This window comes from Tamandua tetradactyla, chromosome 10 (genome assembly GCF_023851605.1).
Source record: "Tamandua tetradactyla isolate mTamTet1 chromosome 10, mTamTet1.pri, whole genome shotgun sequence".
Classification (NCBI taxonomy): domain Eukaryota; kingdom Metazoa; phylum Chordata; class Mammalia; order Pilosa; family Myrmecophagidae; genus Tamandua; species Tamandua tetradactyla.
Genome location: NC_135336.1, coordinates 27,125,044 through 27,145,359, shown reverse-complemented (window position 1 = coordinate 27,145,359; position 20,316 = coordinate 27,125,044). Strand labels below are relative to the sequence as shown.

The 20,316-nt window shown below is 35.9% G+C and overlaps 1 protein-coding gene, 1 non-coding gene and 1 pseudogene across 5 annotated transcripts in view; 2 read left to right on the top strand and 1 right to left on the bottom strand.

Annotated features, from left to right (window-relative positions):
* IGSF11 (immunoglobulin superfamily member 11) overlaps window positions 1-20,316 on the bottom strand; it is a 341,723-nt gene that overhangs the window by 160,453 nt on the left and 160,954 nt on the right. The gene's annotated exons all lie outside the window — the stretch shown is intronic.
* LOC143648370 (asparagine--tRNA ligase, cytoplasmic pseudogene) lies at window positions 15,182-17,118 on the top strand (annotated as a pseudogene).
* LOC143649045 (U6 spliceosomal RNA) lies at window positions 18,468-18,574 on the top strand. The gene has a single exon (XR_013158923.1). It is a non-coding gene; the product is annotated as a U6 spliceosomal RNA (small nuclear RNA).

The window sequence follows — 20,316 nt, the reverse complement described above, 5'->3', positions numbered from 1 at the left end:
ACATACTATAAAACTTGTTTGTATAATGAAGATGGACTATGCACTAGGGCAAGAATTCTCAACCTTTCACTTAACTATATAATTATTTTTAATGGGCTCTCAAATGAAATCTTATACAGAAACCCAAGATGTAAACAGAACATATAAAGCTCTTCTGGTTGAGAAATGAGCAGCAGAGGACCTGCTGCTCTGTCTGAACAATGTCCCTTTAGCCCCTACCACTGAACAACCCCTGGTACTCTGCAGAAGATGGTGTGGAAAACTTTGCACAAAAGAGAAGCAATAATGGGAGACCAGATATTAACTAGAAGGCTAGTGCGATAGTCCAGGGGAAAATAACCAGAGTCTACAATAAGCATAAATGATGAAGAAAGGGAAAAAGAGAGACTAGAAAACTCTAAAAGTAAAACTGACAAAACTTCATGACTGATGAGATATAGAGAGTGAAAAAAAAGAGTCAAGGATGACTTCCAAGCTTCTGGTTTGGGTGATAGGGAATGATGTCCTTATTAAAAGGAAATGTACAAAAGACACTTGACCAAAAATTTAACTCTTGTCCCCACCCCACAAAAACCCATTCTCCAATTCCAGATTTCATTACTCAGTACATTGCAACAGGCAGATGCTGGTATTCAAGTCAAAACCTGGGAATCATCTTTGACACCAGTTCCTCCCTCAACCCCCACATTCAAATTATCACTAAGTCCATCGATTCTAATTTCAAAACTTATTACATCTATCCACTTCTTTCTAGTTCATACCACTCTTATGCCTTGATTTTTATAATAGCCTCTTGCTACTCTTCTTGCTACTATTCTTGACTTAATCCAATCCATTCTATACACATGAATGACCTTCTAAAATCATAAATTCCCTCAATGGATCTAAAGTCTAGAGACAAGGAACATCTTTTGTTTTATTCATCCTGAGATGCTCAGTCTACCTCATTGCAAACACTTGATAAATATTTTTGAAAAAATGAAAGAGTGAGGATCAGATGTGGGGTAAGATTATGAGTTCTGTTTCAGGCATGTTAGGTTTGAGGTATCTATGGGACATCCAAGTAGAGCTACCTTTTTAGCAATTGACAACATGGCCCTGGATTCAACTGATATTTGGCTTCACTATTTCAGGACTGAAATAAGTAGTGGTAAACAGGACTGAGACTATTTTAGATAATCACGAACTAAGTTAATAAAGCTTTAAGCAAGCTCAGCATCTTAGAAATGATTAAAATGTCTCTTTAATCTGGAATTCTGTAGCTATGGGTCAAATCTAGGTTAACATTTCAGGCACAAAAGACCAGTGATATAGTAGTAGATATGTGGTAGGATCTCTACCAGGAGCGATTTAGCAGCAGAGCCAGTGATTTGGCCACTTCCTTCAAACTACTTTCACAATATCTCTGCCCTTCTGCTCCCTGATGTCTCGCCAACTTCCAAATGGCTTTTCTATTAGTTAATCATAAATCCTGCCTGACTAGAAGTCTATGTTCTGATAAATATACCAGGTGATTTCTCAAACAATCTGGGTATCCACTAAATTAACATTTAGGAAGCAGATGCAGAAGTTATCTCTCTTCCTCTTGTCTACCAACCCTGCAGAGCTGCCTTAGGATGTGGCTGCTATAAGAATTCATAGATGATAATGATAATAATAAAGTTGTCATTTGTTGTGGGCTTACTGTGGTACTTGGGAATCATTTAATATAAAGTACCATACATTACAAATGCTAAGAAACTCCAAGATATTTCTCATAAGTAACAATTACTTTTGAAAAAGCAGATTAAGAGACACTGACTATCATCTCCAATATCCTTTTACTCCTTATCTTTCCCCAATATTAGTGATTTGTTAATTAAGTGTGCAAATGTTCATACTCAATAAGATGGTGAAGGCATCTATTTCCATTTTTATGTTAATAGATATAATAATTATTTAAATACTGCAACCTTTTAAATATTGTAACTTTTAAAACAGAACATTTTGAGAACTTCTGCCTACACATCCAGGGAACATGTAAGACGGTGAATGTAAGATAAATCATCTTATGAGCTATTCAAATGATTTATTATTCAAGGGATCACAGGCAGAAGCCTGGTAACTTTTAACGGTCTTAAGATTTTAAACTAATCTATATTTGGAAACATAAGAATTGCTGAAATACAAGTCAAAAAAGAACAGAAGCATTAAATCTCACAAAGTCAACTCAAGATTTTTTTACCAGCACTGTATATTACAATATAAGATCAATTTTCTTACATCTAACAACAAAATGACTCCAATACTTCAATATCCAGTGAGAACAAAGGAAAAGCACAACCACTGCGATATCAAAATTGACTTTTTATTTATTGGGAATAAAGAGTATGTGCCCCTACATTGTGTTATTTGCAAAAACAAGTACTTGAAAATATCCGTTTGAAATGTTTTCTCTTCAGCTGTCATAAAAAAATTCAAAATTATATATTTTTAAATAAGCACAAAATAAAGATTTCTCAATCACTCAGTGACTATAAACTTTCAATTAACTTTTTATGCCTCAATACAATCTTAAATTTCAATCTACATGTTATTCCACATTCATTTCCAAAACCAAGAATGACATTTTTAAATGACAAATGGTGCTTAATTTTACGTGATTCATTTAAATTAAGCAACCAGTACATATGCTACATAATTTACGTACAAAGTTATTCATTTCAGCTTTGTTTGTAAGAATAAAAGATTGGAAACCATCTAAACAACCATCAAGAGGGGACAAATTATTGTACATCAGTACAATGAAATGTTATGCAGTCATGAGAAAGAGGTATAGTATGCTACTGCATGGTAGGAAATATAGGTGGACCAGGGAATTTATCAACGTATTTGCTGATACGTGTTTAAAATAACTCTGGAATATATTTAACCACAACAAAAACAAAAATGCTGGTTGCCTGCGGAGAAACATATTAGGTGAATAGGCCCAAGGAAAGGATGAAAACTTCTTATTTATACATATCCTTTTATACTTTTTTTAAATTTTTTGTGACTGCACTATCTATTCCAAGAAAGAAATTTTTTAAATAAATGACATCTTCAAAAAGTAAACCATGTGTAAGAGTATTTTTAAATAATTGAATAATTTCAATGTACTGCATATGTTATATATAATAATATAACAGTGTAAACTATCACAATTATGTCTACAATCTTAAAATTACTCAATATGTGCTCCCTTGAGTCTCATGGAACATAGCAATCAGACTTAATTTCATTCCAAACACTTTTTAATCTCCCATCAATGGTAGCCACAATGGGTTTATTTCCTCAAGGCTACAACAAAACAGCAGTACCAACATCGATTTCTCAATATATCCCTAAAAGAAGTGACTAAGCAAAAAAAAAAAAAAAAGTTCTTAAGATATTCATTTTTTGGAATCATACTGTGTGTCACTTACTAAATGAAAAAGTCAAGATGTCTCCTCATTCATAATGCTATACTAAAACATGTATTAAAAAGAAACTTAAAAATGAAAGACTGTGGAGCTGTACCAAACATTTAAAGAAAACTAGTTATAGAACTTTAAAATCTGTTCTAAAACTACTTGTTAAAATGTACTTGGGGGTGAGACATGGTGGCTCAGCAGGCAGAGCTTTCACCTGCCATGCTGGAAACCTAGGTTCAGTTCCCAGTGCTTGCCACGTGAAAAAAAAAGAAAGTGTACTTGGAAATTTATTGCTTTTTTTATATATATGTTATATTTCACAATAAAATATATTGTATATATGTTATATTTCACAATAAAATAAAAGATTTTAAAATAAACTGTATAGCATAGTACTTTATAATACAATATCCATTTAAATTAATTTTATTTTAGTCACATTATCTTTTATAGCCCCAAAATGACAGAATGCTCTCAAAACTTAATTCATAGGGAGTTCTTAAGAAATAATGTGCTGGTTTGAAAGGATATATGCCCCCTAAGAAAAGCCATGTTTTGATATAAATCCCGTTTCTTAAAGGTAGAATAATCTCTATTCAATACTGTATGTTTGAAACTGTAATGAGATCATCTCCCTGGTTGATGTGATTTAGTTAAGAATGGTTGTTAAACTGGATTAGGGGATGACATGTCTCCGCCCATCTGAGTGGGTCTTGATTAGTTTCTGAAGTCCTATAAAAAGAGGATGAGAGACTCGGAGAGAGCAGAGAATGCTGCAGCACCACGAAGCAGAGTCCACCAGCCAGCGACCTTTGCAGATGAAGAAGGGAAATGCCTCCCGGGGAGCTTCATGAAACAGGAAGCCAGGAGACAAAGCTAGCAGATGACGCCGTGTCTGCCATGTGCCCTTCCAGCCGAGAGAGGAGCCCTGACTGCGTTTGCCATGTGCCTTTCCAGATGAGAGAGAAACCCTGAACTTCATCGGCCTTCTTGAACCAAGGTATCTTTCCCCGGATGCCTTTGATTGGACATTTCTATAGACTTGTTTTAATTGGGACATTTTCTCGGCCTTAGATCTGTAAACTAGCAACTCATTAAATTTCCCTTTTTAAAAAGCCATTCCGTTTCTGGTATATTGCATTCTGGCAGCTAGCAAACTAGAACACCTAGGTTCAGTTCCCAGTGCTTGCCACGTGAAAAAAAAAGAAAGTGTACTTGGAAATTTATTGCTTTTTTTATATATATGTTATATTTCACAATAAAATATATTGTATATATGTTATATTTCACAATAAAATAAAAGATTTTAAAATAAACTGTATAGCATAGTACTTTATAATACAATATCCATTTAAATTAATTTTATTTTAGTCACATTATCTTTTATAGCCCCAAAATGACAGAATGCTCTCAAAACTTAATTCATAGGGAGTTCTTAAGAAATAGGGTTTCGGGTCTAAAAAAAGGTGAGAACACCAGCAATAAACAATCCAAAATTGAAATGAAGAGAACAATTCCATTTTTAACAACAAACAAAAGAATACAATATCTAGGAATAAATTTAACCAAGGATGTGAAGGACTTGTACACCGATAGCAAAACACTGCTGAAAAAATTAAAGAAAACCTAAATAAATAGCAAGACATCCCATGTCCATGGATTGTAAGACTTAATATTATGAGAATGTCAATATTACCCAAAGTGTATACAGTTTCTATGCAATCCCTATGAAAATTCCAGCAACGTTTTTTGTAGAAATGAAAAAGCTGATCCTCAAATTTATATGGAACTGCAAGAACACCTTAATAACCAAAATAATCTTGAAAAAGAAGGACAAAGTCAGAAGTTTCAAACTTCTCACTTGAAAAACTTATTACAAAGCTACAATAATCAAAACAGTGTGGCACTCACATAAGGACATATAGACCAATGGAATAAAACTAATGGCCTTAAAATAAGTCAATACATTTTAGCCAATTGATTCTCAACAAGGGTGCCAAATATATTCAATGATGAAACAATAGTCTAACAAATGCTGCCTGGAAAACCAGATGTTCACATGCCAAAAATCTAGGGAAACTGGAGCCCTCCTTCACACCACACACAAAAATTAACCCAAAAGGGACCAAGACTCAAATATAAGAGCTACAACTATAAAACTCATAGAAGAAAATGTAGTGAAATATCTTCAGGACTTTGTTTCAGGCAATGCTTTCTTAGATTTTACACTGAAAGCACAAACAACAAAAGAAAAAATGGATAAACTGGACTTCATCAAAATTAGAAACTGTTGTGCATCAAAGGACATTATCAAGAAAGTGAAAAGAATCAACAGAATGGGGAAAAAAACAGTTGCAAATTATATAAAAATCTTTCCTCTAAGAAAATTCCAGGTCTAGACGGTTTCATTGATGAATTCCATCAAATATTTAAAGTAGGAATAACATCAATTTCACACAAACTCTCTCAAAAAATAAAGAACTTCTCAACACATTTTATGAGGCTAGAATTACACTAATACCAAATGTGGCAAAGACTTTACCCAAAAGCAAAACAAAACAAAACTACAAATCACCATTACCCATCATAAGCATAAATCCTTGACAAAACTCCTCAACAAAATATTAGCAAATTGAATCCAACAATATTATAAAAAGCATGATTCTTTATGACTAAATGGTTTCTCCCAAGAATTCAAGGTCAATTTAACATCCAAAAATCAAGCAATGAATTTTACTGTACTTAGAGAATAATGTAGAAAAGTGATAAATTCATTTCAATAGATTTACAAGAGGCATTTGACAATAGTCATTCAATAGTTATCCATGTTAATATCATTCTGCAAACTAGGAACAAAAGAGTACTTCTTCAACCTAATAAAAGTAACCTTTAGAAAGCTATAGTTCACACAATACTTAATAACGAAAGACTGAAAGAACAAGAATGCCCACTTGAACCATTTTTATTGAACACTTCTAGAAGTTGTATACATTGCAATAAAACAAGAAAAAGGAAGGCAAAAACACTAGGAAATAAAACTGTTTCTAATGGCAGCTGATATGATCATTTATATAGAATATTCTAATTAATCTACAAAGCAACTAATAAACTAATAAATTTAGGTCTCATTGAAAGAATAATATTGCATTTTCCTATAACAGCAGCAAATAAATGTATAAATAAATAAGCAAAGAAATGAATAAAGATATGTGTGTACATATATATATAGGATAATTCAAAATAGTTAATACATAAATTGACTCCAGTAGAATTTTTTATAGAAATTGACAAACTGATTCTACAATTTCAATAGAAACACAAATGACCTAGATAGTCTGAACTAAAAATCAGAAAACCATACACTACCTGATTTCAAGAATTATAAAACTATCATAATCAAGAAATTATATTGATGAAAGGATAAACATGGTATAGTATAGAAAGTTCTGATGTAGACCCATAAATATTTGTTTAAATAATTATCATGAAAAGTGCAGATAATTTAATGGGGAAAAGAAAGTCCTTTAAACTAAGGTGGTGAAACAACTGGATATTTCTTTGAAAAAAAAATGAACATTTTACTTACCTCAGACCAGATGCAAAATTTAGCTTAAAATAGATCAGAGACCTAAATGTAAAAGCTAAAACTATAAATCTCCTAGATGAAAATGCAGGAGAAAATATCCTGTTGATTAAGTCAAAACCAGGTTGTGGCATTTGTGGTAGCAACCTACACAAACTAAGACAATAGGAAAATGGTCCAACAAGTTGTAATATGCCCATTTGAAAGAGTTCCACTCAGCAATAAAAAGTAAATACTGATACATGTAGCAATACGAATGAACCTCAAAATCATTATCCCAAGTGAAAGTAGCCAGATGCCAAAGGGTACACAGCATATGATTCCATTTTTTTTTAATCCTATAAAATGCAAACTAATACTCAGTAACAAAGAACAGATGAGTGGTTGCCCATGCCTGGAGGCAGAGGGAGGGACCAACTGCAAACGGGCAAAGGAAATTTTTAGGGGACAACAGAAATTTTGTTTCTTGATTGCATTGGTGGATTCTTAGGTATATGCAACTGTCATCAAACTGTACACTTCCAATGGATGTGTTTTTGGTATATAAACCGTATCTCATTAAAGTCTATTTTTATTATCACTGCCCACTGGAGGTTTCTTTTCCTGTGCTATGATTTGTGAACTTTAGAACCTGACAGACCTGAGTTCAAATCCTAATTCCAGCATTTATTAATAACCAATAGTAACTTTATCTCACCTCACTGAGCCACAGTATCCATTTCTAAAATTAAGATAATCATCCACCTTGCATTGGGATTGAAAAGAAAAAGAATTATATTGTGAAGAGCTAACAGCACTTTCCCAAATAGTAGCACTCATTATCAATGTATAAGAATAATAATACCAAAATGCATATGTGCCAAATTTTTAAATTCAAGTACCTGGGTTCTCAGGAAATGAGTTGGCAGTGGAAAAGGATGTTTTTTTTAGATGCTCGAATGGTGGTAAGGATAGAGTTCTGAAAATATATAGTCCAGAAACACCTAGGCATACTGTTGCTAGCTAATAACAATTTATTGTGTCTACATACCAGACACGTGTTACCTAGCTTAAACCTTTCACTAGCCCTACAAAACAGATATCCTTAGTTACCGCTTTATAGAAAAAGAAAATTGAGCATTAGAGTTTTCTTACAGCTACTAAGAGGCAGAGGCAGAGGCAGAACTCAAAGAATATTTCCTGGCTACAAAAATGTAAGCATTTAGGTGATGTTTCTATACACATAAGAAGCTTTCTTTATGCAGAATACAAACCTCGTAAAAGTTCAAATGACAGATTTATTAGGCTATGATAGATGATGATCATCACAATGTTCACAATGTTGATTGACCCTGCCATATTGGAAATTCTCAAGAGCTTTCTGACTCAATAAAAAATAATTCTATACAATTCAAAAGAAAAAGAAATGCAATAAAGCAAAGCACCATCTTACCACCTTCCACATCATGTGTGTCAGCAAAAGCTGTGCATCAATCAAACTAAAAAAGAAATATTTTATTCCCATATCAAAACTGCCCTAAATAAATGGAACAATTTTTAAAAACCACTTTCCAGGGGAGGTGAAAATCTTAATTAAAGATTGCTAAATTAGCTTAATATACTTCTATTGGGAGACCAGAGTAAAGGAGAGAAGAAAAGGGAGTAATGGTGCTGTTCCCCTCCACCGAAGAGGGTCCTCAGATATTGAACCATATAGACCCATCCAGGAGGGAGAGGATCCATTCCCAGGAGTACAGAATAGAAGAGTGACTCACAGCCAATTTAGGATCTTGGAAAGTAGCCCTCAAGCCAGAAGACTGTCAGAGATTCTTGGGGACCTCTGAGAAATATGAGGAAACTAGCAAACTAGCAATAATTAGTATTTCAAGGAAAATTCTTTGGAATTAGAAAAGTCTGCCATTCTCAGAATTATGATATTTTCCAAATCTTTCATGAGATTCCCAAATAAGTCCTATACTATGACTTTACAATGATTTATTTCAATGCATTCACAATTTATAACACTCCTCCCCCCCCCCAGAAAAGAGGTAGCTTAAATTTAGTTTGTTCTCAGATGGGTATTGTTTAATTAACTGAAATTAAATTTCCTCTTTTACGGTACAGTCTAGATTTCTGAGGTCTGGCCAAGTCACAAAACTGGAACTAAAAAACAGACACTGAAACTAAAGCAAAAACGTTTATTTAGTACAAAATTTATAATCTGACTAGTGCATTTCCTAATATAACTTATGTAGATAGCTTGGTTGAACACCGTAAGTACATGGAATTTTGGATAGGACATGAGATTTTGTCCGTTTGTCCAGAGTGATGCCCTGATGAAGCCCAGAGTGATTTGATGAGTGAGTGGAAAAGTATTTGCAAAGTTCCCTTCCGGGACTGGTGAGAACAGGGGAAAATTCAACTTCCCCAAGTTGAATTCTTGATATTCTCACAAGCAGTGTGGACAACCAAAGCTATAGGCTGAGCCCCCAGTCATGGGGTTTTTTTCATATGAAACTTAACCCCACAAAGGATAGGTTAAGCCTACTTAAAATTAGGCACAAGAGTCACCTCCAAGAGAGCCTCTTTTGTTGTTCAGATGTGGCCTCTCTCTCCAGCCAACACAACAAGCAAGCTCACCACCCTCCGCCGTCTACGTGGGACATGACTCCCAGGGGTGTGGACCTTCCTGGCAACATGGGACTGAAATCCTAGAATGAGCTGAGACTCAGCATCAAGGGATTGAGAAAAACCCTAGAATGAGCTGAGACTCAGAATCAAGGGATTAAGAAAACCTTCTGGACCAAAAGGGGGAAGAGTGAAATAAGACAAAGCGTCAATGGCTGAGAGATTCCAAACACAGTTGAAAGGTTATCCTGGAGGTTATTCTTATGCATTAAGTAGATAACACCTTGTTATTCAAGATGTAATGGAGAGGCTGGAGGGAACTGCCTGAAAATGTAGAGCTGTGTTCCAGTAGCCACGTTTCTTAATGATGATTGAATAATGATATAGCTTTCAAAATGTGACTGTCTGATTGTGAAAACCTTGTGTCTGATGCTCCTTTTATCTACCTTGTCAACAGACGAGTAGAACATATGGAATAAAAATAAATAATAGGGGGAACAAATGTTAAAATAAATTTAGTTTGAAATGCTAGTGATCAATGAAAGCGAGGGGTAAGGGGTATGGTATGTATATATTTTTTCTGTTATCTTTTTATTTCTTTTTCTGTTGTCTTTTTATTTCTTTTTCTGAACTGATGTAAATGTTCTAAGAAATGATCATGATGATGAATATGCAACTATGTGATGATATTGTGAATTACTGATTATATATGTAGAATGGAAGGATCATATGTTAAAAAAAGAATGTTTGTAGGTCAAGAATGTTTGCATGTCTGTTCATTGCTTATAATAAAAATATTTTTAAAAAATAGACACTAATGGCTAGATTTCAGTCTCAACACAACACTAACAACCTTACAATTATTTACATTTCACGATCTATTAAATGAAACTCCCACCAAATACAAGATTTTTCTCCTTTTTCACATTTTTCCCATTCTAAGACAGATATTCTCTTTACAAGTCTTTTTTTTTTTTATTCCAGCTTGAACCTTTCAAAAGATTCATTGAGAATATGCCTTTTTCCTTAGACTTGAACTTTATCAACATTTATGATGAATCTCACATGCTCTGGAACTGTCACAACAGCCACTTAACTGGTCTCTCCATCTCCTTCTGGACCATTTCCAATCCATCCTCCACACTGCTGCTAGAGTCAACTTGCTAAAAATCGAATTGAGCAAGTTATTCCTCTGTTTAATACCCCTGGAAGGCTTCCCACTGCTCACCGGATAAAGTTCAAATACCTGGTGCTTGCCTGGCCTTCTGGCCTTGTCTCTAGACCCAGCTCCAATTATACCCTACCCTCCAGTCATGCAGAACTATTTGTAGCTCTATAACTCTGCATACCCAATATGCAAGCAAAGCTCTATTGCTCTCATACCCTGTTCCTTCACCACTACTCCCTTGCTTCCTGAACTCCTCCTCATCCTCTAAGATGAAGCTTCTTCTGCCCCTCATCTTGCAATCTTGATTACTCCTTTTTCTTCAGTGATGGACTTACAGATTGTTTTCTGCTTACTCTCTTGAAATTTTGGAGTAAAGATGGTTCTATCAACACATTTATTTATATAAAACGTGATTTCCCCACACAACTCTTATGCTAATGGGAGACAATGTACATATGCAAACTATCTCACTTGTTTGAATGTTGCTTTTTACATCCTTGGATCATTGTTTGGTCTCCTCAACCTGACTAAAAGATACAGAAGTAATGTATTCTTATGGAGAAGGGGTACTACAAAACATTTAGTTCCTGAACAATTTACCCAATGAATTTTGCTAACTGTAAACAAAAGACTGACAGTATTGACTTATTTTTTAATTAATTTATTTTTTATTTATGATACATATCCACATACAAACACAAACATTCTTATCATATGATCATTCGGTTCTTGTTATATAATCAATAACTCACGCTATCATCACATAGTTGTATATTCATCATCATGATCAGTTCTTAGAACATCTGCATCAATGCAGAAAAAGCAATAAAAAGAAAACAGAAAAAAATTCAAAAATACCATACCCATTACCCCTCCTCTTCACTAATCACCAGCATTTCAATCCACTAAATTTATTTTAACATTTATTCCCCCTATTATTTATTTATTTGTAATCCATATGTTTTACTTGTCTGACTGACTTATTTTTTAACAATATTTATGAATACCTTCACTATGCTAGATTCGAGGGACACAGAGCACACAAAATATTAAATAGATATAATTTATAAAAACAACCTTATAACTGAAAAGTGCGTTAGAGATCATTTACTCCAAGTTATCCATTTTACAGTCGAGGCAATGCACTGTTCAAATTTACCTACCTAGTCAGTAGTAACGGTAAGATACAAGCATCTCCTAAGCTAAAGTTCCTCTTTCTTAGCATATATATATCACCATTTTGCAGGAATTCTGAGTAATAAGATAGACTAAACACTATTTTAGTTTAACAAACTCTATAAACCTCAACATTTGAAAATAATACCAACCTATATGTGACAAGACATAACACCACATTTTCAGAGAGGAAAGCAGTGGCATAAAACAAATCTAAAGGGGATGAAATAACAGAGAACCAGCAATGGAAGCTGAGACACATCTAAGTCAGCAGATGACATCTATTTGCACTCGTTAGCACTGCCTGGCATGTGCTACACCACCCCCTAGGGTAATTTACATTTTTAAAAGCATGTATTTCTAAATTTAGGAAGTTAGGATAATCAGGGTGGAAAAGCCCATCTGTTTGACGTTCACTCCAGCTGCTGTGACTTCTGAAACGAAATTTGAGTATTTTCTTGTCTGTTTCATCTTATCCATGGAACATAAGGACATGACAGAAGCATAATAGAAGTTAAAAACAGGGTATTCAATGTGTATTTTATTTGGGGTACACTGCACTTCTGTTGTGCTTAAATAACTCTACCACAATTTCACAAGCACGTGCTATTTATGCGCATCTGTGTACATGCACAGTACATGTTTTTTCTTGTTCAATAGAGACAGAAAGAGCACATAAAGATATGAAATTTGACTCTGAAGAGCTAATATTTGAACAAGACATAAAGAGTAACCGAAGTATTGCTTAGCTGTATCACTTCACTTGTTACTGGATAGAGCATTACCCTGGATCCTGGGCCAAATTTTGTCACTTAACATGCTGTGTGGTTTTGAAAAGGTCACTTCACCTCTTCAGGTTTCATATTATATAACATGCAAGAACAGAGGCAGGAGTGGAAGGAAAGGGGAGTTAAACAATGAAAAGAAACCAGAAGACTGAAGGCACCTTCCCAATCTACAATTCTGGGACTAAATGAAAGCTACATAAATTTTCACAGGTAAGCCACCGTAAATATAAATGTTCCTCTTCTAGTTTGAAAATACCAATATTAAACCAAGAAGTCAATCAATAAATATTTATTTATATGCCTTTTTATGTACTTGAAAGTATATGAGTTATATGTAATAAGCTAAAGAGAGGTTTATTTAGTATTTCAATACTATAAAGTAATTTTCAGATACTTAAAAAATAAACATAACTCAAACAGGACAAATTTTACATTTTTTAAGTACAAAAATAAGCTAAGAGAAAAAGACAGACATTATTTGGGATGATGTTTATTACTACTGATAAACATCAAATGTAAATGTTGACAAAACACCAAAAAGAAAAGCATAAAATCTTATCCAGAGAAATAAACACTTCCTGGGTCCACAAACCTTTCCTGAAAACTTTCCTATATTAAGACACTGTGCTCTAAGCAATATCAACCAATGACCGTCTCAGACAAAATTGTTAAAGGTTTTGTTACTGTTCTTAGCTGTAGGAAGTCACTTAACTAGAAGTAAAAACAACAACCACTACTGGAGCCAGTTCCAAATACTTGTGTAAGATCCACCTTGTCTAACAAAACTAAATGCAATCATTTCAGAGACAGAGGTCCATTAAAGCTGTAACCACCATTAAGGAAACCATTAAATACTGGAGGACATGAACAAAAATTGAAAGGTGGTAAAAAGTCTTAAAAAACATATTTTCCATAACTTAAAGGATACTTAAGATATCAATATAATTTTTTATGTATTGGTTACATTGTTCTTAGCATCACTGTTTTATAAGTGAACAAACATTTTAAGAAATTTTAATGCTATCTCATTGTCTTACTGTCTCTTCTTGGTCTATTAAACTATTTTTGCCTATGTTATACCCCTGGTGCCTAGAACAGGTGCACAATGCACAAAGCAGAAACTTGATACATTTTGGTGAATACGTTTTCTTTAAAAATAGTTTTACAATGTAAAGGGTTGAGAGAAAGGAAGAGTTACAGACTCTTTCTACATACCAGGTGATTTAGCTCCATCTCCTCATCTAACCCGGGGGAGGGGGGAGACGGGGAGGGGGGACAGGTGTTATCTGTGCTACTTTCCAGGTGAGGAAAAAGATTCAAAGGTTAAAAAATACACGGACTAAAGAAGGGAATCAAACATGAGACCATCTAGTCTCAACTAGGTGAGCTGGGATGCAGGTGCAAAATTTCTCTGAAAGAGAGAGTCAAGACATAAAAGAAAACCAGTCTGAGACTAGATCAGGAGAAAGGCTGAGCTATGAAGGTTAGCAACAGGCTACGAAGCAGTCCAGAAAAAGGAAAGATGCAAACATAGAGGTATAACTGGCAGGACCAGAGCCAAGCAAGAGGCGTTAAGGGTATCACACTGGGCTGGGGAAGTCAGAGAAGAGGAAGAAGGGAGGAGTGGGGGCTCTGGGAGTAAGAGGAGTAAGGGTTTTGGGGAACTGGAAAGCGGGGAAACCAGAGTAGTGCGTGCCACGTGTTCAAAGTTTCTCAATCTAAGAATTGCCTAGAGATATGTAAATACAAGCAAATAATGGCATGAACATTAATGACAAAGATGATGGTCATTTACAGTAGTTCATTAGTCACACTGTCATCCCTCATTCTTTTTAAAATCATCTTTGGAAATCTAAAGGGAAACACGAATCTTCACCAGAAGAAAGGGAACACTGTAAATACAGAATAATTGGGTATACAGGGAAAACGTTTAGAATGCTGAAGCAAATAGTTCAATGTATACAGATTACATGCATAATAGAGCTTCTAAAGAGTTACCATGGCTACCAAAAGATAATTACTTTTAAGGAAACAAAAGAAAAGAGATACCATTAGGGATGGTTTTCAAAGAGTTGAATTAATAAACATTATATCTCAATTTAATTCACATTACTTCCTAAAAGGAGCTAGCAGTGTGCCTCCCTACAGGACCACTTCCAAGGCCCACCCCAACTCCCTCCCCACTCTGGTGTGCAGGGCCTCAGCTGAACCAGACTACCCCTTGTTCAGATGCTAATTAGTCCCCCACCTGTTCCATAAACTCTCTTTGAACTCTAGTTTTACTTCAGACTGAAATATGCAGTTACCACTTACAATTATGAAACAATCATTTATCAAGTACTGACTGTATACTAGGCAAATAGTCAAAAAGTAAGGAAGAGGGGCGATGGCGGCAAGGGCCTTTCGTTACATGATGCAACTCGCAAGTCGCAAGTCGGGGAAGGTGCCGGGGAACGCTGGGCTGACGAGGCAGCGGCAGCGTTGCACACGATGTCTTTGGAGGTGACCAGGGCTACCGCGGGGATGGTGCTAGGAGAACTATATGTCTCGGATCGAGAAGGAAATGATGCTACTGGTGATGGAACCAAGGAGAAACCTTTTAAAACAGGTCTAAAGGCTCTGATGACAGTAGGAAAAGAACCATTTCCTACCATTTATGTGGATTCACAAAAAGAAAATGAGAGGTGGGATATTATTTCCAAATCACAGATGAAGAACATTAAAAAATGTGGCATAGGGAACAAATGAAGAGTGAATCCCAGGAAAAAAAAGAGGTGAAGATTCATGCATTAGAAGCCCACAGAGGCCAAAGAGTAAAGGTGTTTGGCTGGGTCCATAGGCTGCGTAGGCAAGGAAAGAATTTAATGTTTTTGGTGTTGCGGGACGGTACCGGTTATCTGCAGTGTGTCTTGTCGGATGAGCTGTGTCAGTGTTACAACGGGGTGGTTCTGTCCACTGAGAGCAGTGTCGCAGTGTATGGTACTCTAAATCTCATGCCAAAGGGGAAACAGGCTCCAGGGGGCCATGAGCTGAATTGTGACTTCTGGGAACTAATTGGGTTGGCCCCTGCTGGAGGAGCCGATAACCTGATCAACGAAGAGTCTGATGTTGACGTCCAGCTTAACAACAGGCACATGATGATCTGAGGAGAAAACATGTCCAAAATCTTAAAAGCACGGTCAGTGGTTACCAGGTGCTTTAGAGACCACTTCTTTGATAGAGGATACTATGAAGTCACTCCTCTGACATTAGTACAAACACAAGTGGAAGGTGGCGCTACACTCTTCAAGCTTGACTACTTTGGGGAGGAGGCATTTTTGACTCAGTCCTCTCAGTTGTACCTGGAGACCTGCATCCCGGCTCTGGGTGATGTGTTCTGCATTGCGCAGTCCTACAGGGCAGAACAGTCTAGGACACGCAGGCACCTGGCAGAATACGCTCATGTTGAAGCAGAGTGCCCTTTCCTAACCTTTGAGGACCTTCTGAACTGCCTGGAGGACCTGGTTTGTGATGTGGTAGATAGAGTCTTGAAATCATCCGCAGCAAGCATAGTATATGAACTCAACCCGAACTTCAAGCCTCCTAAACGGCCTTTCAAATGGATGAACTATTCAGATGCCATTGTGTGGCTAAAAGAACACAATATAAAGAAAGAAGATGGAACTTTCTATGAATTTGGAGAAGATATCCCAGAAGCTCCTGAGAGATTGATGACAGACACCATTAATGAACCAATCTTGCTGTGTCAGTTTCCTGTAGAGATCAAATCCTTCTATATGCAGCGATGTCCTGAGGATTCCCGCCTCACTGAGTCAGTTGATGTATTGATGCCTAATGTTGGTGAGATTGTGGGAGGCTCAATGTGTATCTGGGATAGTGAAGAAATCCTGGCCGGCTATAAAAGGGAAGGGATTGACCCCACACCCTATTACTGGTATACAGATCAGAGAAAATATGGAACATGCCCTCATGGAGGATATGGCTTGGGCTTGGAACGATTCTTAACTTGGATTCTGAATAGGTATCACATCCGAGATGTATGCTTATACCCTCGATTTGTCCAGCACTGCAAGCCATAACCCATTTCTCCTATGCATTAGGAAAGAATACCGTTTATTAAAGGAGCAGACCTCGCCTCTTCAAAAAAAAAAAGTCAAAATCTTCCCCTTTTTTGTTTATTGGGATGTAACTTTCTGTTTTTTATCCCTACTACCATAAAAATAATCCAAATTACTTGAACATCAAGTGACACTGATATTGTCATTTTAAGAAAACAAAATCCATTACAAAATTTTGGTGTATAACCCTATAGATATGGATTCATTTCAGCACTATGGTATACACATACACCATGTTTTCAATTAAATAGTTTGTAATGATGTTCCAAGGCATCTTAGTAAATTAATCTTTCTGTCCTTTTAAGTGTAACTGGAATTTAATTTATATCATTTTATTCTATCAAGGAATTAAAAATCTTGGAGAAAAATTGACAACATGGGTGTGAAAATTTGCTAATTTTAGAACTGGATGTAATTCGGCAATAAATCCTGGGATCAAATTAATAGTCTTTTGCATCCATTATTAATCTTTTCTTAACATGTATAGCTCCTTATAATTCTGAGGTATATGAGTGGTACAGAAGAATTTGTAATATTGGCATTGTCTTAAAGAAATTAAAGTAAGCATGATTCTCTTTTAGTAGTTAAATGATTCACATCTCTCCTAGCAGTGGTTTATGCTAAAGATGCAGACTGATCTTCCTAAGTAATTAAGAATAAATGAGTTCTAAGAATTTATACCTGGAATCTTAATAACAACTGTAAGTGGCTGTTTCAGTTGTCCCCACCCTGTCCTCAGATCTAATCTATGTTAGCTTATTAACTCACAGCAGGCTTATTGAATGATTTCTTTTCAGATTTAGTTAATTTCCCCAAAAAAATGCATGTCATGTATTCTCAATAGGCTGTATTTCCAGCAATCAATAAATGGACACACATAAAAAAAAAAGTAAGGAAGAAAGAAGATTGTATATGTGTACTTCAAGCCTAATAAAACCTACCTAAAATTCAAAAAATGTTTTCCTCTCTTCCCTCATCCAAAACTGTGAACTCGTAGTCAAGAAATAAGTTTTACACTTATTTCTTATAACCTGGATTGTCTAACCCAACTGCCAAGCACAATTTCTTTTTTGACTGGTCATCTCCAAAAGGTATAGATAAAATAATTTTTGAATCGTTTCTCTTTGAATTTGATAATATTATCTTTATCACACCAATTTATTTGATACATGACTGTGGTAGTTAGAGTCAATTGTCAACTTGGCCAGGTGATGACACCTAGTTCTGTTGCTATGGACATGAGCCAATGGTACATGAACCCCATCTGTTGCTCATTACATCTGGAGTCAGCTAAGAGGCATGCCTGCTGTAATGATGTTCGATTTAATCGGCTGGTGCTTAAATGGGAGAGCTCAACGTAGCACAGCCCAGGCAGCTCAGCATACCTCATCTTAGCACTCGCAGCTCAGCCCAGGCTTTCGGTGATGCAGAAAGAAATCACCCCAGGGAAAGTTGTTGGAACCCAGAGGCCTGGAGAGAAGGCCAGCAGAGATCACCCTGTGCCTTCCCACGTAAGAAGGAACCTCAGCTGAAAATTAGCTGCCTTTCCTCTGAAGAACTAACTAAATAAATCCCCTTTTATTAAAAGCCAATCCAGTGCTCGCTTCGGCAGCACATATACTAAAATTGAGATGATACAGAGAAGATTAGCATGGCCCCTGCGCAAAGATGACACACAAATTTGTGAACCGTTCCATTTTTTTTTTAACAAAAAAAAAAAAACCAATCCATCTGTGGTGTGTTGCATTCTGGCAGCTAGCGAACTAGATCAGTGACAAATAAAATTTGAAACATTCTGTGGCTAGTGCTGTATCACCCAACAGACACACCAGCAAATACTAAGACACCACCAAGACAACAGCACCACAAAAAAAGAAAGAGAAAGAACATTTTTAAGGTTGATATTTCAGAACGAAGATAAAAGTAGTCCTTTTGGGGAAAAAACTCAGATTAGTATTAGATTTGCTTATTCTTACTTTACAGTCTAATACTTCCTTCTGAGTTTCACAGGAGGGGGCATCATAATCTTGTCAATGTTTAGGAGTCTAGATGTCTTTTTCAAAGCCCTGTTTAACAGCTCCTTATAATGTATCTCAAATTCTTCTCCAGTTAGGTTCTAGAATGGAGACAAAACCACCAGAAATTCAAATAGAGCTTAAAAGAGAAAATGTAATCCATTTACTGATTGTTGAACTTAACAGGGTATTTGGCACTTTACATATTATCTTACTTAATTCTCTAAGCACTTAACTCCAGGTACTGAAATTCATTCTATTCTACAAAATGCACCATCAATTTTCTCACTTGGAAATAGGGTTAAAAAAAAAAAAAAGAAAAGAAAAGAAATAGGGTTAATCTAGCTCACAGAGTGATCATGTAAGCATACATAAAATGACTAAGCAATACCTGGCACAAGGGGGGTACTCATGTACCAAAAAAAGGCAGCTAAGATCTTAATGGAAATTTGACATCCAAATTGGAAATTTGTGACACAAAAAGCAAAATAAATGTATACAGCTTAAGGAGACATCTAGAAGTAGGAGCAGCAGCAGAAATGAAACTCGTCAGAGCTGGCACCAGATGCCTTGGCTTGCCATTCTTTGGCACATGTGTTCAGAGACTATTCAATGCCAGTGTTCCAAGCTGTTTAACCACATTCAGTTCACTATGGGCACATCAGTATCAGAAAATGTCTGCCAAATCCAAGTGTTAAAAAAAAGCACTCCAAGTGACCAAATGAACAGAGGCTGCTCTAAAAGAAAAGGTAATTTATTAAGATTCAGTAAACCACTGTGATATGGTTCTTAAAGTCACTTAAACATTGGCTGTCATGCTGATATATCGGCTTAGGTTAAAAACTAGGACAGGGCTCAATACTGGCACATCTGGCCAGATGAGCCATGCATCTAAACCAAATTATGCCAAGAGGACAGCAAATAGGTAAATTTACATTCCTTTCTTAATAAATAAGCATATATAAAGCAGCAAAGTTTACTTTTACTCAAACTAATCTGATCTCCTTTCAGCTTCTCATACTCCACCTCCAACAGCCCATCTTCATACTAGATGGGTGATGGGGGTCAAAAGGATAACTAAATTCAGTCCAATCTGGTCATCTGAGGCTGGTCCAATAACTTGAACAGCCTCTTTAAGTAATCTTATAAATGTCTCTTTTAGATGGCTAAGACAAATGCACAGTCTTACTGATTTCTTTCCCGGGCCCTGTTTTCCTTCAACTGGTATCTAACTGCATGAAAGAGAGAGTCCTCAAATTTCCTCAAGGCAGAAGAAAGGTGGTCCTCATATTCAAATAAAGTTCTCTGGGTCTTCACTGCCCTCCGCTATAGAGTATCTTAACTGACAACTCCCCAGACTGGAAACCAGGGGATATTCTTTCCTGCCGTGGTGGTTGTCATAGTTGTTGTTGTCACTGACTGCGAAATGG